General features: G+C 45.4%; 1 protein-coding gene across 6 annotated transcripts in view; it reads right to left on the bottom strand.

The window, feature by feature from the left end:
* TENM4 (teneurin transmembrane protein 4) overlaps positions 1 to 23,198 on the bottom strand; it is a 1,727,786-nt gene that overhangs the window by 1,120,851 nt on the left and 583,737 nt on the right. For all 6 annotated transcript variants that reach the window (XM_063951320.1, XM_063951326.1, XM_063951322.1 and 3 more), the window contains exon 3: positions 17,105 to 17,210. The gene's annotated coding sequence lies outside the window, so the exon portion shown is untranslated. The remainder of the gene's footprint in view (positions 1 to 17,104; positions 17,211 to 23,198) is intronic.

Here is a 23,198-nt window from a genome sequence, read left to right as displayed (position 1 = left end):
CCCGCAGCCTCACCCTAAACTTCCCTCAGCCTAACCCTAATCCTCCCCTCCCGCAGCCTCACCCTAAACTTCCCTCAGCCTAACCCTAATCCTCCCCTCTCACAGCCTCACCCTAAACTTCCCTCAGCCTAACCCTAATCCTCCCCTCTAACAGCTTAACCGAAAACACCCCCTCCCGCAGCCTAACCCTCGTACTTACCGTTTGAAGTTGTCTGCATTTTCACCCATTGGGATCCCGCTGCCAGTATTCTGATGGCTGGGATTGTGACCATCTGGATGCCTCCCAATGTCTCTGATGGTCTAGCGGTGGCTTACCTGGTCCAACGGGTCCAGCGGCTCCAGCGTTGCCTTCCGGTCTGACAGTCAGCCAATGAGGATTTCCGCCACATTCACTGGCGATCTGACAGTGAGTATCGCTAACCTTGAACCCTCCCCCTAGTGACTAACTCTAACCCTTCCGCACACTAACCCTAAGCCCCCACTGCCGATCCATGCAGAATGTCACCGTTTGCCACTTTGACTTCTCACATGTGGACATTGTGAATGTGTCATCATTATGTACATGGCGATATAATAACTGTGATGTCGACAATTATTTCTCCTGTGCGGTGTGGTTGCGAGTGCAACAGGAGTGGGAACATTTGAGCCTAAATGCTACTAAAGAAACATGCAAAATCCAACAGTCACAAATACTCAGCTAAACAGCTTAAAAAATGTTGCTTATCTTTAGGCCGAACCAATACGCATCCCACAAATTTACTATGTACAAAGGGCCTAATTCAGACCTTATCGCTAGGCTGCGTTTTTGTACAGTTTGCGATCAGGTCTGTACTGCGCATGCGTTATGCGCCGGGGAGCGCCGGGGCAGTGACGGGATGGTGCGAGAAAAGCGATCACATGGGCGATCGCAAGGTGACTGACAGGAAGAGGCCATTTGTGGGTGGCAACTGACTGTTTTTAAGGAGTGTCCGGAGAAACGCAGGAGGGACCAGGCATTTGGAAGGAGGGTTTCTGAAGTCCGCTCCGGCCCCGATCATCGCACTGGAAGAGTAAGTCTTGGTCTGTGCAGAGACTGCACACACTTCTGTTTGTGCAGCTCTCTGCACATGCGATCGCACCCCTGCACAACGATTACCCCCTCCTCCTGTAGGCGGCGACAACCTGATCGCAGGGATGCAAAAAAACGCACCCTAGCGATCAGGTCTGAATTAGGCTCCAAAGTGCCTTGTGCCTCCGTCATTAATTCCCAGTGAATTGATAGGCTTACGTTCTCCGGCATATGAGTTCAGCTGGTGAAAATGGTTCCACCATTGGGACTGTGCTTCTCATTAGCGGGATGGTGTATATTTATGAAGATCTAGGATAAGTGCACCAGCGGCAGGAAGATTCTGGAACACACAATAAATAATATTCTTTTCAGCCACTGGCAGACACAGATTCATCATGCAAATGTCTACAGCTTCCGTATTCGGTTTCTTTCTTGTAACGTTCCGCAGTAAGCTGTACTTACAGGAAGACGGAGCAGGTATTTATGTTTATTGTGTGTCACAGAGAGAAAATCCTGCTTTATATCCGGCTGGCTGTGTCACTGCGCTGATATATCATCTCTGTGTTTCACACAGCAGAGAAATGCTACGGTACTTCAGGTTATTTGTCGAGGGTTCCGGAATAATGAACATTGGATGGGATCACGGAAATAATCCAATACTTTATTTTTTAAAGGCGATACCTTTATATTTTAGATGGTCTGAAAAATAACATCATTCATTTAGGTTCCCACTGTAGGGTGGAATATTAAACATAAAACCTCATCGCAACGCCAAGGCTGTCGAGACATACGGTAGGCCCAGGTGATACTGATGGGGCCGCAGCCAAATCAGGGAAAAATATCAGTGAAAAATACTATATACTGTGGTGTGCACTCTGGACTGCCGATAATGGGCAGGGTCCCACCTCCCTAAAAAAAGGGTAAGGCTGTGCTTTCCCGCACAAGGGGTGCCCCACCTTCTCTAGGCGCCATTGCATACACTGTGAAGGGGAACATTTGTCCCCCTCAACAGCTGACTTGAGTCCCCAGGGGGCCCCTCAAATAATATTGGGCCCAAATAATTACTACCTGCTCCCCTCCCCTCTCAGCGCCCCTGCACCACACCCATATGAAGCCTAAGAGTACCAAAAGTGCATGGATGGATTCGGTATGATTTCCCAATGGACGGGATGACCGCGGTCAGTATCCCGACAGCGGCATCCCGACCATTAAAATCCCAACAGCCCCTCCCCCCCACCTCGGTAAAGACCCTAACCCTCCCCTGTTCCCTAACCTAACCATAACCCTCCCTTGCAGGTGCCTAACCCTAACCCTCCCTTTCCCGCTGCCTAACCAATAACAACCAATCAGAATCTAGCTAACATTTCTTTAGTACATAGGAATTATTAATAAGGGATTAAGACGGCGGGTTTATGGTGTCATTCGGGATTCCGGCGTCGGTGTTACGACCGCCGAGATCCCTTCCGTCGGCATATTAACTGCACATAGATGTTAGAACATACTTTTTTGTTAACAATATACAGTATTTTGTCCTCAAACTCATTTTTGATGAACAAAATGTATTATGTCAGGTAACACAATTAATTTTGTAAACGTTCATAAATCATTTTTGGTTGGCGTTTCACAAAATTTGGAACTGGGCCACAATATTAAAGTTGTGTCAAGCTCACAATCCTTTGTTATTAAACAAATGTGTAACACATAATTGGAATATATGTACATAGTTTTTGAGCCAGAAATTATTTTCGCTGTTACGGAGTAAATTTAAATGGTGAAGCTACCCGAATGACAAAGATTCATTCATTCATCACATCAACAATATATATAGGATCTATATAAAGGATGTCAGGGTTCATTTATCCATGGGGTGAAAATTACCCAATTTCCCCAGGGACTGGGTTCCGCTCTATGCATCAAGGGTTTGCGCTGATTTTAGCAAGTCAAGGGGGAGATATATAAAACCTTCTAAAATGGATAAGCCCATAGCAGCCAATCATATTCTAGATATCATTTCCTATGTACTAAAGAAATGTTAGCTAGATTCTGATTGGTTGTTATTGGCAACACATCCACTTTTCATGTTTAAAAGGTTTGATAAACCTTCCACAAAAGAAAGAATAATTTAGTCTTTGGATAATCTTTATAGATCATGTCCACACGCTCATCACTCCTCTGGGTATGCAGGCTGATCACAGCCATCACTAGGGGTGTGCAAGCAAGGGTGCAGGGCCACCTGTGACATTAAAAAACATATATATTTTGCTATAAATATGTATTTTTGGAAGTCAGTCCTTTGTGCGGTGAATCTAAGTCTTATAAAACATATTGGGGTGATTCAGTTGTTTTGTGGGCGCCCAACCAGGAGGCTGCGAGCTGCAATATGTCCCCCTGGCTGCATCCGTGCCCGAATGGAGCAACAATTGTACTGCTCCATTGGGCGCCATCTGGTGGAGGCCGGGGCGACCAACAATTGAATCAGCCGCATTAAGTAGACTACTATTCATCACATACAGGGGGTCATTCCGAGTTCATCGCTCGCTAGTAACTTTTTGCAGCGCTGTGATCAGGTTAAATCTCGGCAAACTGCGCATGCGTATGCCCCGCAATGCGCGAGCACGTTGTACGGGTACAAAGAGGATCGGTGCTGGGCGATGGAAGAATCCATTCTCACAGCCGATCGCAAGGTGATTGACAGAAAGAGGGCGTTTGTGGGTGTCAACTGACCCTTTTCTGGGAGTGTTTGGAAAAACACCGGAGTGTCCAAGCGTTTGCAGGGCGGGTGTCTGACGTCAATTCCGGGACCAAATAGACTGAAGTGATCGCAGCGGCTGAGTAAGTCCAGAGCTACTCAGAAACTGCAAAAAACTTTTTTGTGCCGTCAGCTGCAAAAGCGTTCGCACACTTGCAAAGCGAAAATACACTCCCCCATAGGCGGCGACTATCTGATCGCAGCACAGCAAAAAGTTGCTAGCGAGCGATCAACTCGGAATTACCCCCACAGATACTTAGCACTGTCCTTAATATTTCTTCAGTGGAGGGCATAACTGATACATTCATGTGATGGTGGAAATCCTCCCTTTAACAAGGAATGATGTCACCTCCCTTTATATTCAAATAAAAATCACATGAGGTCATTATCATCCATTTTTTTTTTATCTAAAATTGCTATTGCCTTAATATTTGCAGTAAGTTTATGTCATCAAGCAGTTACGCTAAAGATAAACCCCCAATAATAATGATAAATCCAAGCCTGCTTGCAATAAAAACCCTATATATTCTCTAAATACAGTATCACAATAGAGAACGCATTTGCTAAAACAACAGTTTGAGATTTACATATTTATATAGAGCCCAAACCAAGGTAGCAATTTGCTCTGTCTTACCAGGTCTGGTCCAGCTGCCTCTCTAGGTACAGTACGGATACCGAGATCTGTGAATGTATATTGAGATCTGCACGCAGTCACACAGTATGTACCCAGGGCTGGACTCTGCCTGAATAATTAACACAATACTTTCAACAAAAGATCTCTTTTTCCAGATAGAATCCTGGTGGTGATGCAGGAGGACGCTATCCGGCCGGATTAAGTAACGCTGATAGGAAGATCTGTGCCTTTCTGTACATAACAGTATAATATACAATAGGCTGTCTTATCTACATTGTAACAACTACAGTACAAGTCACAGTACTTCCCGTCTCTGCGAATGTTGTATCAGAGAAGGTACATTGAGGTCACAATCATTTTCACAGGCGGCATGAAACCTCTGACTAGTGACGCAACTTCAGTGTAATAACTGTTGGTTACAAATTGTTGGTGCACTTGGCAGCATCATAATAAAAACGAGTCTAGTTCCATATCACCTGTAACTAGAGTAATGTCTTATTTGTAAACCAATATTCCTGTGATCAGCCTATATTTATTTTGTGGAATGACCATGTATATTAATACAATATCTCCTTGTGTGTCATAGACAATTATATGTTGCAACATATCATATGTATAATATTTTATTCTGGTAAAATGTCTCGGGGGCTGATCTAGCTTTGGACCCACGTGTCTCTACCGTATTTTGCGTAAAATACACATTTACGTGCAGTGCATGTACGCAAAACAGTACTTGCGCAGCCGTCTATATGGTGATTCGATTACATCTTGCACTTAGAACACCTTATACAGGGTGTGCAAGCGCAACAATAATGGGTGTTTATGTGACGGAAACCTGGACACAGATGTGCATGTATCTGGAGGTGCTTTTCTTGGGGTCGACGCGGTCATTAGGTCAACATGGAAAAGGTCGACACGACAAAAGGTCGACGTGGTTTTTTTGTGTGTGTGTGTAATTTTCTTCGTTCAGTGACCGGGAACCCCAATTAGTGCACCGTGTCCCCTTGCATGACCCGTTTTGCTCACCATGCCCCGGGCAAGGTGCCTCACTCCGCTACCGCTGCGCCGGCACAGGTTACTATTTCCAATCGTAGTCCACGTGGATGGTAAAGTATGAAAAAGTTAAAAAAATGAAAAGAAAAAAAAAAGTGAAAAACTCATGTCGATCTTTTCATGTGTCGACCTTTGCCATGTCAATCTAATGCATGTCGACCAATAGTCCACCTAATGAACTGTCGACCTAAAGACCGGATAACCTTTTCTTGCAGGTGCCTACCTAGCCAGCGCATGCCGCTTATTCCTGACGTAAAACCAGGTGCATGTGCCACTGTCGCAGATGTGCCCGGCTTAGCATTGACCGCCACTATTTTTGGATGCACTTTTCACATAAGACTACATGAGCTCCTGCATGGTTAAAATATTATTGTCCGCCCCCCTCCCTGTCCTCGGCCACCAGAAAAAAATTAAATAAAATCTTCTAAACATAATAACAACTAAATAAAATGTAAAATAGATACTGTAATTTGAGCATCATAAATTGGATACACTAAAACGTACTCTGTGCCTTGCAATGATAACTTACATATTTAAATGTAGCTAGATAACGGGGTAAATGTAACAGGTTGTGTGCACAACGTCATTTACTGTGTCGCCCCATTTTGTTATTGTGTGAGGTGTCAGACTGATCAGCCTATAGCTGTGTGGTGGCGGAGACTGGGTGTGTCTCAGGGTTATAACGGGTGGCTGGCTTGTGATCTGCGTCTTTGTTTCCTGAATTTCCCTCCCTCCTCTATTCGTTATGTCATCTTATCGGCCTTGTGAGTGGTCGGCGGGAAAGAACAGCAGTCCGGTAGCCATCTTGCTGCACTGCTGTGGTGTGCTCCCCTCAGTGTGCACTGGGCAGGCTCATTTCACACTACTGGGGTCATAACTCTCCACCTGGCTGGGTGGGCTCAGTGTGTGTGATTGGTATGGGACTTGGAGACCTCTCATTACTCTGCCATTGTTGTTAGGGTAACCAGCCCGTGCAGATGTTCTTCTAAGGGAACTTGCACTAAGTCACAGTAGCACCACTGATTAGCTGGCCGCTCTCTCTTCCGCCTCCATACTAATTTATTTATTAATAAAGCTGATCAATCTTCACGCCGCTTATGTCTTGTGTTGTTATTTATATTTGTATATTGTATTTAGATGATGTTTAGGTGCTAATGGTTATTCATTATGTTTTTAGAGTAGACGCAGTCATCAGCCAATAGGGCGTTTACTCTTTTAACAAAACTTTATACATGTATAAAAAATAATAATTTAGTATATAATTCTGTACACCTAAATAGTATTCTCAGCCCGAGGCTCTGAAACGTCTCCCAGAATGCTCTGCTCGGATCCTGTCTATTCCACAATAACAGAACAACAGACGCGAGGATTCTGCTGCATGAATACAGCTGATGCCATAGGTCATAAACCGCCGGGCAGATTAGCATAATCCGCATCCTAATATACTATGTCTAGGAGATTTGGAAAATGGATTTTTGTTACCAGTCAGTATTAGTCAGCTTTATTAAAATATTTTGTAGGTAAATATTCTCTTTTACGTCTGCCGGCAAGCCGCTGTACCTGGCCGAGTGAATAGAAAGCTCATCTGCTTGCTCAGTATAAATGTATATGCCAGACAAAATAGAACGGGTTATTAAAACAGTGGGGGGAGCCGGACGCAGGGAAAGCATCAGGCTCACGCATGCCATGTTTTTCTGCAGGCCACTCGGTCGACACATGAAAAGGTCGACATGAGTTTTTTTTTTTAAAAATTGTTCATTTTTTTGAACTTTTTCATACTTTATGATCCACGTGGACTATGGTTGGGAATAGTAACCTGTGCTGAGCGCAGCGGGATAAGGTGCACTAATTGGGGTTCCCGGTCACTTTACGTAGGAAAATTACACATTTTTTTTAAAACCTCATGTCGACCTTTTGTCATGTCAACCTTTTTCATGTCGACCTAATGACCTCGTCAACGTATTTCAGGTGTTGACCTAATGACTGTCGACCTACAGTAGTTACTGTTGACCCTATGACCCACACCTATATTTACTGGTTTGTAATTGCTTTACCGGCGGTCAGAATCCCGGTGGTCAGGATTCCGATGCTGGAATCCCGACCGCTTACAATGCCGGCAGCCGGAATGCCGGCAAACAGGGGCTATTCCCACTCATGGGTGTCCACGACGCCCATTGAGTGGGAATAGAACCTGTGGGAGCGCAGCGAGCCATCGAGTCTGCAAGGGGCTCCGTTGCGCTCGCCCCGCCGGCATTCTGGCGGCTGGGATCCCGTGGTTGAGATGCTGAACTCCAGGATCCTGACCACCGGCAATACAGCACCAATCCTATTTACTAAAGTGTGGATTTTTAGAAGTGGAGATGTTGCCCATAGCAACCAATCAGATCCAACTTATCATTTATCGAGCACTTTCTAGAAGATAATAGCTAGACTCTGATTGGCTGAATTGCGGAACATCTTCACTTCAAAAATACCTGCACTTTAGTAAATACAGTATACCCCCAGGCCTCAAGCCTGGATTTGGGAAATAGTCATATATTGTATGTTCCCTATCGGTAGTATAAACTGGAGCACACGTCTCTGAACCTATCCATTTATCCTCCCTTGCTTTCAATTTGCACGCGTAAAAATGAAAACATTTCCTTCAGTAAATATCTCAGGGTTAGTCGTGAGGACGACGAGGCCCAAATGACAGTAACCTGCCAATTTCCAGTCAGACTTGCCCAACTATCATTATTATGCAGATGATTATTACAATTATTATTGATTAATACTGTTTCGCAGTGTTCAGAAAATAAATCAGTTTCCCGAGACTTTTCCAAAGACTCTACAAATACTAATCTCAGCCAGCCCCCCCTCCACCTACAAATCCAATTCCGAATGAGGCAGGCATGTACGGAGACAGAAGCTTTCAGTAACAATGCCTTAAACCAGCCATGCTAAGAGGAAAGACCCCAAATGCACTAATCTGTTCGCTGCTAGGAGATTAACATTCCACAATTTCTCTGTTTCGTTCCCATCAGCACAAAATCATTAAATTTCATTGAGCTTCGGAACGGAAATCTCTTGCATGTCATAAAAAAAATGCGATTTCAAAGGAATCTCTTCTCAGTGAGAACCCGCTTGCAGCGTCTGCTTTGTTACGGATTTGTGGATGAGCTGACAGTCGCATCATGTCGGGAACAGGGAAGTCAAGTCATTAGATCAATATGTTTATATGTAAACATGACAAGCGAACATTTTTTTCCGCGTGTGGCTTTGTAGCGGGCCGGCGCGCACGTTATCCGATGGCTTCCTGTCTGCTTGAGTCAGTAAATTGAGTTTCCCTATATTTTTAGCCTAAACTAAAAATATTGTGACATGAACAGGATGACCAGAAAATAGTTGCGTGAGGTGGGTCTTGTGATTCAGGGGGTCATTCCGAGTTGTTCGCTCTGTAAAAATCTTCGCATCGCAGCGATTTTCCGCTTAATGCGCATGCGCAATGTCCGCACTGCGACTGCGCCAAGTAAATTTGCTATGCACTTAGGAATTTTACTCACGGCATTTTCATCGTTCTGGCATTCGCAATGTGATTGACAGGAAATGGGTGTTACTGGGCGGAAACAGGCCGTTTTATGGGCGTGTGGGAAAAAACGCTACCGTTTCCGGAAAAAACGCAGGAGTGGCCGGAGAAACGGGGGAGTGTCTGGGCGAACGCTGGGTGTGTTTGTGACGTCAAACCAGGAACGACAAGCAGTGAAATGATCGCAGATGCCGAGTAAGTCTGAAGCTACTCAGAAACTGCTACGAGGTGTGTAATCGCAATATTGCGAATACATCGGTCGCAATTTTAAGATGCTAAGATTCACTCCCAGTAGACGGCGGCTTAGCATGAGCAAATCTGCTAAAATTCACTTGCGAGCGAACAACTCGGAATGACCCCCAATGTACCAGCCAATCAGCTCCTAACTGCCATGTCACAGGTTGTGTTTGAAAAGTGACAGTTAAGAGCTGGTTGGTTGGGACTTTATCTCCGTCCACTTTATCTCTACCCGTGGGTTAGTAAATAGACCCCTAATAGTAGACTATGATTAAATTACAACTTTGCGTTTTTTCATCCAGTGGTAAAATAAGTTGGCATCTTAGCTTTGTACCAGTCCGCCCAACATACCGTGAGGTCTGTTGCCTCCTCTACACCGTCAGGAGTGGCCTCCACAAACAGAAATGCACCAACACATGTAGAGCAGTATCAAAGTCCAACCACTTACCCGATTACTACCACACCTTTCAGATACATACACGTTGGCATTCTGTCCTAAAATATACTCTATTTAGCCTTCATCATAGTTTAAATAGATGATGACAATAAGAGGTCCTCAAAAACTTGCGTTCATTTCGTGTTCGTGAAGCTTTTATTAACGTTGCCCGTATTGCACCTATAAATGACCCTTCTTTGGCCCAAGTATGGGGAACCTTCAGTGAGAACATCCTGAATCTACCCAACTCAATCCAGCTACTTCCCCTCACCCTGCACAGAGTTCTGTTCCTCTTGGCGTATATTTAAACACATCAGGGCGAAAGCTGTATTTGTGTAGCAGGACACCAAAGCGTGTGGTGTAGTCTGAAGATCCTTCTACTTTGTGCGCACAAGGACGTGGTTAAAGATGCGTATCAGTAGGATAATTAACACCCAAACTGATGTTATGTGTAACAATGCCTATTTCCCTATAGATTGTAAGCAGGGCCCTCCTACCTCTATGTCTGTCTGATTTTGGCCCAGTTTTGTTCTATTACTGTTGTTCTAATTGTAAAGCGCAACGGAATATGCTGCGCTATATAAGAAACTGTTAATAATAATAATAATAATAATAATGTTAATGCAAACAGGGTATTAAGGATGCCGGTTGCCCTTATTTTAGTACTTAGATGTTTCGGCATCTCCTGCTTATCCTGGTGTGTTTCTGGGATTGGTTAGTCATTGTTGTCCTATTTTCGAGCCAAGTGGCTGGATCATTGCAAGTACCACCAAGGCCTCTTCATCAGAAGGTAACTACAGACACCTAACGCCCATATTGTAGAATAATTGGAATATTTTAGGGGCATAAAAAGCTGAATATTGCTGCCTATATCACTGTGTGTCGCACTGGGTTGTGCCCACATTCACGGAGGCCCAGCCCAGTGGGTGCTCTGCTTTGCAGCTGTTATTCTTGGTGCACTGTGGTTTATCTGTCAATTGGATTGGCCATCAATGGTTCTGCCTTTGTTTGATGGTCCTATGGTTAATGGGTTTACCATTAATAGAGGATGTTCAATGCTGCACATTGGGGGTCATTCTGACCCGTTCGCATGCAGCGGTTCTTTGCTGCGGTGCGAACGGGTCGGAACAGTACATGCGCGGCGGGCGCATTGTGCACACACGTCGTTGTCCGGCGACAGTCGGCCAGAACAATGAAGAAAGTGATCGCTAGCGTGATCGCAAGAAGTTTGACAAGGAGGAGGTGTTCCGGGGCGTCTACTCATCGTTTTCCGGGCGTGGATATCCGAACGCAGGTGTGTCCAGGCGTTTGGAGGGCGGATGTCTGACGTCAATCCCGGGACCTTCGTCTCTGGATCAGTCGCACAGGGCAAGTACGTCTGACCCTGGTCTTGTTTTGCAGGAAACTTTTTTAGCATAGTAGGGCTGCACAAGCGATCGCAGCCCTGCTATGCTAAAATACACTCCCCCATAGGCAGCGTCAAGTTGATCGCACGAGCAGCAAAAAGTTGCTACGTGCAATCAACTCGGAATGACCACCATTGGCAGTACAGGTCTGAAGGTGTAGGTGTGCACATACGTGGCTGCATTCTGTGCAGTACACACAAGCCGTATTTTCCTCATGGAGGCGGAGAGCCACTGTGCTTAACCCCACCACCTGACACCCACAAAGCAATGGCCCCAGGCTCTGATTGGCTCTGATTGGCCCGCAGCTCATTTTACAGTAAAGTAGAGGTGACCATAGATCTGGAAAACCATCTATGGTTCTCTTACAGATGGTTTTTAACCATCGAGGTTATCCATTAATGGTACCATCGATGGTGACCATTGATTGATAACCCACTGATGGCCATCCTTACTGTGTGGCTGGTCTGTGCCGCTTCCGGGTAGCGGCGAGAAAGGGTGGGCGTGTCCAATGCTTGCGCTACAGCTGGTACCCAGCAGTATTCAGCAAGCCAGCTGGGACGTTTTTACAAGTGCTCGCTGTATGGATTACTCAGGTGCCGAGGCCCGGGTAATCCATACCACCTCCTTTGGTGCCCCTGCCACTATCTCCTTCACCACAAGGGGGGACAAGTGGGACATTTTCTATCTGCATAGAAAGATTTGTCCAGCAGTTATACCCTTGGATCTGTAAGTGCAGGAGCTTATGTAGCACCAATACCAGGCATTTGAGTTCCAGAATTAACATTGCAGATTGTCACATATTTGCTCTTTCTTAACCTAACTGCTTTTCTGAATCGCTATAGAGGTTCCTAATGTTGTATTTTGCTGAAGTAGAGCCCGATATCGGACAGGGTTACCTTACTTCTATAGAAAGTTGAATAATTTGAAGTTATTTATTACATTTATATTACTTAATATTGAGATAAAGTACCAACCAATCAGCTCCTAGATGTCATGTTACATACTGTGTTTCAAAGATGACAGTGTAGAGCTGGTTGGCCGGTACTTTATCTCTCTCCAAGGCTTATTACATCTGCTCCTATGAATAGAGCTTTAGGGAGAAAACCTTGTAGACACATGACAAAACATCGTTCCTAATGACTATGGGGGTTATCTAGAGATGAACGCAGATGGCTGCATTGACATCCAGATCTGCGTTCATCTCCGCACACGCTGGTGGCCGCCCCGACACAGGGCAAAGCCGCCCTGCATGTGTAAGGCCGCCTCCCATTGCGTCCACAATGTAATTGCTAATGGATCAGATCTAAGGCCGACCCCTGGCTGCGCTGTCAGGCGGTCAGCGGGCATTTTTTAAAAATCAGAGCGGCTGCATGTGATGTCACATAGCCGCCCTAAAAATGGTTCTGGCCCACCCCTGTTCACCCCGCCCCCTCAATTCCGCATCGGCGCCCCCCAAAAAAACGCCGCTTTCAATCACACTGCGGTCGCATTCTTCGGGGATGCAAGCGCAATGTGTGTGTTTCTGCACAGCCACCGGAAAACTGCGCTGCGTGCCGCAACAGCGGTTGGGTTTGAATGAGCCCCCGATATGTTAACAGCATGTGTATGTTTAAATAAGCAATACTGCTATATATCAGCAACAATGGTACAATATTAAAAATGCATGAAGATAACGGTTTCATTTGCATTCTCCTACTATAACGCTACAAGTTCCGACAAATGAATGATAATTTGCTATGAAACGCTGATGGTTAGTCTCATATCTGCTGTCTGACCTCACAGGTTACTGCAAGTGGAAATAACTACAAGATAATTAGCCTCGGAATAACCCAAAAGACTTCAATATTTTTTTTCTCCGGTCAAATGTTCTGAGCCGATTCCCTTGGTGCTACCACCGGGGCCTCTTCTCTGCATAATCTTGCCTAAGTTCCCAACACGCGCTTCATTTGTACCTGACCTCACTTAAACCTGGCATATTTGCTGTGAGGCACAAACCATTCTGATTTCGACAAGCTTGAGTTACCTTGCAGGCTGCCAGATCGGCTGGCGGAGAAGCACTAGAAAATCAAAATAAACTTCCTTAAAAAGAAACCCCAAAACATTTCTTTGTCTCCATTATTCAGGTGAGGAACGTTACGTGCCATTGCTAATTTGTAAAGATCAATCAAGCAACTACTTCATTGTTCTTCATGAACACTTGATGGGATTATCGTGCCTATCAATGCTTTGTAATAAAAAAATATATATATTAAGGCGTAACATGGTTCTCTCTAAGATGGGCAAACTCAAAAATGTGAATGCAGGGTTGCACCGAACAGCGGATTCTCCAAGCAGCTTAGTAGGGAGCACTCATTAGACTAAGTTATTAACAAGATCATGTTGCTTAGTCATTTTACACTTCATACTATATATTCATGATGTACAGTACCACACATACTACACTGAACCAGAAATAGACTGTTAGCGCCGGGTCCCACATGAATGAGGTCAGATTGTTGTAGTAGACAAATGTGCACTAGGTACCTCGTATCTGTTCCAGATATTACGTTACAAAGCTTTTATCATACATATTTACTGTTTCCTAGTGCTGGCATTTCTATTCTTAATGCTTAGAATATGGCTCTGAAATATGGACCTTCTGGGATTTGTGCAGAAACAGACCTACAGTATAAACGGCACAAAGAGGTCTATGCAGTGGCGGAAGTACCGGAGACAATGGAGTTGGTTGCCTCCGAGCTCCTGATTTAAAGGGGGCACCTCTTCAATTGCCTCTGGTCACCTCAACCACTGTGCACCAGTGAGCAATGAGCAGCTCTCAAGTCCATGTAAGGGGAGGTGGGGATTATATACCCTCCAGCTGGACCTTTTTGGCAGGTACAGGACCTTTTTTTATGGTCTGTACCGATTTTTTGGCTCTGCAAACTTCCATTGAAAGTATAGGAAAAGGGGTGTGGCCACGCCCCCTTTACCCATGGCCACATCCCCTTTTCGAATTTGTACCGATTTGGGGGGGGGGGGGGGGAGGGGGGGGAGTCATTCCGAGTTGATTGCTCGCTAGCTACTTTTAGCAGCCATGCAAACGCATAGTCGCCGCCTACGGGGGAGTGTATTTTCGCATTTCCAGTGTGCAAACGCCTGTGCAGCCGAGCAGGACGAAAAAGTCTTTTGCAGTTTCTGAGTAGCTCTGGACTTACTCAGCCGCTGCGATTACGTCAGTGTTTTTGGTCCTGGAATTGACATCAGACACCGGCCCTGCAAACGCTTGGACACGCCTGCGTTTTTCCAAACACTCCCTGAAAACGGTCAGTTGACACCCACAAACGCCCTCCTTCTGTCAATCTCCTTGCATTCGGCTGTGCGAATGGATTCTTCGCTAAATCCATCGCCCAGCAACGATCCGCTGTGTACCCGTACAACGCGCCTGCGCATTGCGGTGCATACGCATGCGCAGTAGTAACCTTTTGCTGCGCTGCGAAAAACCGATCAACGCTATGCGCATCTATTCGCAGGACACAGACGCTCACAGGACACAGAAGCTCACGAAGCGCTGGGCTTGCCCCCTCAGTGATGAAAATAGGGACGTGGATAGCGATCCCAACACTCCCACAAAGCCACACCCCCTTTCCCATAGACCACACCCCCTTTTTGGTCACGCTCAGCTTCGTCGCGCTAGACAGACCCTCTTTGTCTCCTCCAGAAGTTGGGAAGTATGCTTTATCTCTCTCCATAAGTCTTAGTAGATGGACCCCAAAATCATGGGTGAATGAAAGTCAAAAATTCAGGAGTTAGAGGACACTTTTTCAGAACGAAGAAAAATATAGTCATATTTGTTTTTTTGTGAAAGCAAAACAAACTGATAATAGGGAAAAGCTGAAATAGATTCAAATGTGGGACTGTGCCTCAGAAAGAGGGACAGCTGGGAGATATGTTCTCATTGTGAACCCTAACGCCTTTCCCAGCCAGGGTGTAGCCAGAGCTTTGTGGGCCCCATAGCAACATTTTGAAAGGGCCCCCGTCCCAATGGTTCTAGAGAGACACTTCTCTGCAGCAGTTAATGTTAGTTCCCTAGTTCATTTTCTGAACCATAATAAGCCTTATTTAATGTTATGCCCCATAGTAATGCCCTAGTTTCTTTTATGAATCGTAGTAGTGCTTAAGATTCACCCTATGTCACATTTCAGAGCTGCCAGTACACATTATGCCGCATAGTACCCCCAATTCACATTATGATATATAGTGCTCCCCTTTCATATTGTGCCTCATTACAGTGCCCCAGTTCATATTATATAACATTAACATGCCCTCCAGTTCATTTTATACCACAATACAATGAGCAGGTCCAGGAGCATAACTCGATATATTGCAGGCCCCAAGGAAAAAGTTTGAAAGGACCCCTATGTACCACCCAATGGTGAAACATGTATAAAACACATGTAACTGTGACAGGGAATGTGGCCCCTCTCAGCTCTGGGCCCCATAGCAGCTGCACTCCATGCACCTATGGTAGCTACGCCCATGTACATAACACACGTAACTGTGACAGGGAAGATGGGCCCTCTCAGCTCTGGGCCCCATAGCAGCTGCACTCCCTGCACCTATGGTAGCTACACCCTGTATATAACACATGTAACTGTGACAGGGAAGATGGGCCCTCTCAGCTCTGGGCCCCATAGCAGCTGCACTCCCTGCACCTATGGTAGCTACACCCTTGTATATAACACATGTAACTGTGACAGGGAAGGTGGGCCCCTCTCAGCTCTGGGCCCCATAGCAGCTGCACTCCCTGCACCTATGGTAGCTACACCCTGTATATAACACATGTAACTGTGACAGGGAAGGTGGCCCCTCTCAGCTCTGGGCCCCATAGCAGCTGCACTCCCTGCACCTATGGTAGCTACACCCTTGTATATAACACATGTAACTGTGACAGGGAAGATGGGCCCTCTCAGCTCTGGGCCCCATAGCAGCTGCACTCCCTGCACCTATGGTAGCTACACCCTTGTTCCCAGCGCTTCTGTCAGTCACTTTAGTTAAACACATGGGATAGCTGGTACAGTCCACACAACAAAATACAATCATTTGTGTCTGCCTGATGAATGCAGCTCTAGATCACCGCCCTCTAAAGTCTAGATACTAAAAATGGTTTTATGTTTAGCGGACAAATTCAAGAAACCATCGTAAGGTCAAATTTTGAAAAACATAATTATCATTCTGTTTACTTAACAAAAATGTTTTTGATCAGTCACTTTTTTTAAAACCCACGATTTACAGTTATTCCATGTACAGTAAACAAAGTTCCTCATTAACATTTGCATAAATGCCCCATCAGAGTCAAAATTGGAATACCAGCACCCTCGGGTGAGTTGTATCAAACCGTGGAGAGAGATACACTGGTTCTAACTAAACGGCTCCCATTTTTTCCTCAAATCCAGCCTGTAACAGGGCAGTTAGGAGCTGATTGGCTGATACTTTATCTCTCTCCAAGGTTTGATACATATCCCCAGAGGTCATATGAAGCACTGCTTTAATCTTTTCACCAAAAATGCAGTTGTGTCTCTAACTCTTTCTCAACATGACACCTTGATAGATTATTCCGCAACAAGTCCGTTAAATAAAATAGAATACATACAATTTCTATCTAAACCTTTTTTTCCTCATCTAAATTAATATCCAAGAACAACACAAATTCTGATCTTCTACAGATGTCCGCATCACAGACAACTCGCCAAAATATCAGAGGAAGTGCAAGTTAATTTATATCTTCCTTGCAATATAGACAGAGCGCCTGGTAACACAACAGACAGGGTTTACTCTCAGCACCGTGTTCTGCACAAATGCAATGACATTTCTTGTAAAGCAAAGACACAGTAACTGAAAAAGCAATCAGGCGTAGCCGTTATAAACCGCTTCCAAATCCCGCATATAGCATCACACAGGAACAAAAAGAAAATCATTTTAGGACCAGCAGTAACTTACATTGCCTTGGGAAAAGTCAGGGAAGATTTCCAAAGTTTTCATTTACTTTGAGTGAACTTGGAATCCAACCAAAGACGCCTTATATGCCGAATTATCAGAGGGACATCTATGAAAACACAAAAACATCAATGAAATTAGTTAGAAAGTAATTATATGACTATTTATGCTTCAGAAAATGCAATGAGACAAAAACATCATTGAATAATTTGAATATGTCCTTTAGAAAGTGTGTAATCATTCTGTTTTTTTCCCCTTAGCATAACGTGAATTAAATCAGTTGCAAATCTCAATACATTTGATATTCTCAAGATACTGTAGTCCCACTATACATCCATTAAATGGCAAGTTACCAACAGAAAAAGGGAGTGGGCACATTATAAAGATTCCGCCATAGCTTCACTTACCATGATTTCCCACTTGACAACGTTGGGTACCAATACAGTATAAGGTCCTTTTGATAAAGTATAAAATAGTTCTATAATGTACCCCAGTTTCAGTATATACCCTAGTGAAAAACCCTTTGCATTACAAGGGTTGTCCTCCACCAGTCCATAGGATAGACCAACCAGATCTGTTTATATTGTAATTACTGTTTAGATAAATTGTAGCTAATAATTGTATCCAATTCCGTGTGGACAATAGATCTTCCTAATCCCCCAGAATGTCCGGGAGACCTTCAGATTGTTGTGAGGTCTCACAGACTCACCGTAGAGCAGGCTATGCTCCCAGATGGGCTACAGTTGACCATCAGCCACCATGGATAGTACCCGTCAATGGTGTGCAGACCATGATCAATAAGTTTACCATCAAGGGTCAATGACAAAATGTTTATCACTTTCTGCTGTGCGCAAAGGGTTCGACCATTTATGTTTTCTGGAAACCATTGACCATTGATGGTTAGAGCATCGATGGACTATTCTAAAAATAGGTGCATACTGGTCTGCAAAGTCAGTGAGGATGTACTGTGATGACACAACTTCATGGGCTCTCTCCTGCCCATTTGTTGATGCTAGTATGAAGGGTTCCTGGCAGCGACACCATTTTTGTCAGCACCTCAGTTCACCCTGGCGTGACAACATGTATACTTACCTCTTTTTTTTATGCCTGGCCCCCACATTTCCCTTAGGGAGGACCTAAGAACTGGGCCAGAACGTAAAACTCCTAGCCTGCTAAACGCGGGACAAAATTCATGATTTCTCAAAGTCCAAGGTTACTGTCGCGTTTCTCTAAAAATAGCAGCTACTGTGTTATTCCGCTCTTCTCATGCATCCCCTCTCCCTAAACATAACCATTTTTTATAATGTATATCAATATATAATGAATGCCTATGAATAATAGATACGCAGTTCTAGTTGGTTGGCAGCCTACACCAGAGATGAAATCTATTGGCTTTATTACTTGTGGTATACGTTCCCAATATATAAATCTCATATTTCTATATGCAGGGAAATACAGAAACATATATTGCATCCTGAGCGTCTTATAATATTCAGGAGGATTTATGAGCTTAATATTTTAGGGTGTGTAATGTAAAACATGTGTCAAGGACAGAAACAGTCTGATGGTAAAATGATTTACAGTTTGAAGCTAGAAAGAAGGAATCGGTCCCCCCTAACCACGAGGTCATCCAGTCACGTGCTCAGAGCCTGGATGGGGGTCTCTGGCCCACCTGTATATGGTATCTGACTATGCCCCCTAATTGTAATGCTACCTAAAGCACTGAATAACCTATATTAATATTAAATGGGAAAACACCCTGAGGTGCGAGGGTATCCGGTCTTTAGGGTGACAACAGTTAGGTTGACACTCATTAGGTCTCCCACTATTGTTTGACCTGCATTAGGTTGACATGGTCACTGGGTCGATATGTCAGAGGTCGACACATGAAAAGGTCGACATCACTTTTTCACTTTTTTCATACTTTCCGATCCACGTGGACTACGATTGGCGATTGCCGAGCTCAACGGTAGCAGAGCGAGGCACCTCTCCCGATGCAAGGGGACATGGTGCACTAATTGGGGTTTCCGGTCACTTTATGAAGAAAACGACGCCAAACCCCCTTACAAAAACTCATGTCGACCTTTTTCCACGTCGTCCTTATCCATGTCAATCTAATGACCGCGTCGACCTATTTCATAAGTTGACCTAGTCACTGTCGACCAATAGTGGTCGACCTAATGACTGTCGACCCAAACCCAGGTGCAAGATAGGATCCCACGCACACAAAAATCTAAGTTAATGCTATTATTAAAATAACAATAGCAAAATATTGTTTAAGAGTCTGGAATCAGTTGTTGATTTGTTGCTTTTATCATGCGTGGCGTGTATTTTTTATACGGTAGGTTGGCCGTGTTCTGAGCTCACAAACAACCGAGATCCTTTCTTGGAATTTCATTAGCCACGGCAATGAAGATGATAATCGATGAAAGCTCTCTCTTGCTGTACAATCCTGGACGGCTCTTTGCATCGGACACTCAATTTACTGTACACAAGATAAATAACCAAATAAGGGTGCCATTTATCAAGGTGACGTACTGTGCAGATGTGACCCAGTTGTGTCACCTCTTTCTGCAACATATTAACACTTTCCCAGCAGGAAATGACTATGAAATATAATCCAGGCACGGTAAGCAGCCAGCAGGGAAGGAGGATTAGAGACCCTGACACTGCTGGGCCCATGGAGTCTGTGGCCAGTGGAGTCTAGAGTCACATAGCCTCCGGCCAGGTTACTTCAAGTGCGGTGCGGGCGGCAGGCGGCACGTTCGTGATGTCACACACGCACCATGCGGAAGAGGCGCAGGGAAGGCTTGGGAAGCCTGCCTTCCACTACAGTGCCGTCATAGGTAAACTATACGTGCTGGTGGCAGTCGGGATCAGGTAGCTGCAGCTGGAGGGCGCGGGGCCTTCTGGCAGGCTGCTGCAGTAGTAGAAAAAAACGCTGTCTGTAGCAGCAGAGTAGTGTATAGATGCAGTGGGCCTATTTTGATGGTGAGCCTGGAGCTGAAGCTCCATCAGCGCCATTGTTAATCCGGTCTTGCAGGCACCCATGGGTGGGGGGTGGGGGGTTACTGGTTCATCTTATTACTAGGTACTGTTGTTTCCTCCGCTCAGCGGTCACAGGTTTCTTGATTTATGCACGATGTATACACAACAGCTGTATCATGCAGGACCAGTGGTGTATTAAGCATGGAGAGAGTAACCTCTGCAATATTGATGGCAGCTATTTCATAGTGAAAATAAATAGTAGAGAGCGGTGTGTACGAATGCAATTGATGTGCACTTAGATCAGCTATAACACATAAGATGTTTAAGAGGATTGGGAATACGGTCTGAAACAGAAAAGCTCCCACACAACAGACCCCTATCGTTAGCGTCCTCAAGAAATAAATATCTGAAGCCCTGACAAATCTCCATCTTGCAGAGAGTTTTCGCATGCTCCTGTGTTCGTTCCAAATCACATTTAAACATGAATGGATGTTTCAGGGAGATTGTTTTGAATCTTAAATTCAGATGGATCCTTGACAGCCGGGAATTATATATACAGTATACGGTATGTGTTATCAGTTTCTGGCTATACGATCTGGAGACTGTCCAATATCTGAGCTTTTCTAGACTTAGAGGCCCCTTGTCACAACCGTACGGTGACAGAAATCTTTGGCTTTGAATCTAGTTCATGAATTCCATTTCACCGGCTTAATTTATACTGTATCTGTCGCTCACACTGTAGAAGAAAAAAGAGTCCGGGATTGGATGCAGCTTTAATCTGATTGCCAGCCCAGGGGATAGGGAGGTATTAGTGCTCGCATACCGGTGCTGTAAACTCCCAGGACACCTCCGCATAAACGCAAAGGGTCCAGGCAACATTTGGGGACGGGAAAGAAGAAGACAGGACATCTCTTATACAGACATTAATAGAAGGTACTGTACACGCATCAGTAATGTATTATATTACAGCAGTCCCATACCGGGTGCTAGAGACGCCCCCATGCAAATGAACCGCCCAGTTGCTCACTCCACTGAGACAACCGGCTACGCACATGGGGCCTAATTCAGGGGTGTGGATCATTAGATCGACCGTGTCTAGGTCGACAATGTTTAGGTCGACCACTATAGGTCGACATGTTTTAATTTTTTTCTTTTTTTGAACTTTTTCATACTTAAGGATCCACGCGGACTACGATTGGGAATAGTAACCTTGCCCAAAGCATGGCGAGCCATGCGAGGGGACACGGTGCACTAATTGGGCTTCCCGGTCACTGTACGGAGAAAACGACACCAAAAAAACATGAAAAACTCATGTCGACCTTTTGACCTGTCGACCTAGAACATGTCGACCTAGAAACCCTGTTGACCTTCAAACCCTGTCGACCTAGTGACTTGACCTATAGTGGTTGACCTAAATATTGGCGACCTAGGCACTGTCAATCTTCAGACCGGATCCCCTAATTCAGGCCTGATTGTAGCCGTGCAAAATTTTGTACGGCTACGATCGGCCACCCTGACATGCGGGGGGGGGACGCCCAGCACAGGGCTAGTCCGCCCCGCATGTCTGGCCCTCCCCCTCCGCACAAGTACAAAAGCATTGTACGGCGGCGTTGCTTTTGTACCTGAAGAGTAGCTCCCTGCCAGCGCAGCTCCTGCGTGCTGGCAGGGAGCTACTTGTCACTCTCTGGGTCACAGCGGCTGCGTGTGACGTCACACAGCCGCTGTGGTCTGCCCCATGCACGGTCCGGGCACGCCTGCATTGCCCGGACCGCAGCCCCAAAACAGTGGACCAACGCCGCCGGCCCGCCCCCTCCCGCCCAGCGAATGCCTCTGCCTGTCAATCAGGCAGAGGCGATCGCTGGGCAGAGATGCCGATCGCATCTCTGACATGCGCCAACACACTGCGGCACACGCTCAGTTCAGACCTGATCGCCCACTGTGCGAAAACGCACAGCAGCGTTCAGGTCTGAATTAGGCCCATAGCCTCCATCAAGGTGCGTATGTACGTCTAAGCACGGTGCCGCACATGCACAGTTTGCTAAAAGTCGCTGGATGCATCCGCAGCCAATCAGACCCTGTCCTTTCTCTAGTACCGACTGAGTAAAGAGAGCACACATCTGATTCAGAGATGCACTGTAAGCAAATTTATACTCATTGCGCTATATTAAATGACCGGACTATAATAAGCTACATTACATAACCCCATTGTCTTATACAATTATGCTTCAGTAGCCCACCTTACTAGTTACTTTCTGTATTTTGCCATAACGTAAGCAATATCGGGATCTGGTTGGGATCCCAGTAGTTGAAATACCGACACAAGAATCCTGACACTGCTCAGAATGTCGGCACCGGGATCCCAACATGGATCACTATTACAGAGACAGAATCACGACTGCCAGGATCCCGAACAAGAGGTAAGCCGCTGGGCGGTGGGGAGTGGGAGGCGGGGGTTGGTTTATGCTCAGCAGGGAGGGTTAGGCTGTGTGTGTGTGTGTGTGGGGGGGGGGGGTTTAGGGTTAGGCTGCGGGGAGGGGACTTAGGTTTAGGCAATCCTTAAGAGAGTAGAGTTAGGCTGCGGGAACAGGTGGTTAGCGTTAGGACCCACCGGAATGGGTTAGGCTTAGGTTGCGGGGGAGGGGGGTTAGGGTCAGGCTGCGGAAAAGGAGGTCTACGGTTTGGGGGTTAGGGATAAAACACTTTCCTACTAGGAGTCGGGATCCTGAGCGTCAAGATGCCGCTATTGGTATTATAACTGCCGACATCCCAATCGACACGATTCCGATACCATCCCGCAATATCTTTTGTAACATGCATTCATCAAACTCACAAATACCTCGATTTATTCAGAAATGGGAGTTTTTATTTCTTAGGAAAAAGTAATTTTACTTTAAGGCAAGCGTCAGGTTCTTGGTTATATTAATTGAAAATGACTCTACAGCTATCAGACGAACTGGAAAGAGCAACAAGTAGTGCAGTTCATTACTGCTGCCAATTCCAGCAAGACGTTGTAACCGTAGCACTATAATGAATATTTTCCTCAGTACATGTTAAGAATATATCATCAACTCTTCCAGGGTGACACGTTAGCACCCAGTGGTGATAAATA

The sequence above is a fragment of the Pseudophryne corroboree genome, chromosome 2, assembly GCF_028390025.1.
Source record: "Pseudophryne corroboree isolate aPseCor3 chromosome 2, aPseCor3.hap2, whole genome shotgun sequence".
Taxonomy (NCBI): Eukaryota; Metazoa; Chordata; class Amphibia; order Anura; family Myobatrachidae; genus Pseudophryne; species Pseudophryne corroboree.
This window is presented reverse-complemented; position numbering and strand designations above follow the sequence as displayed.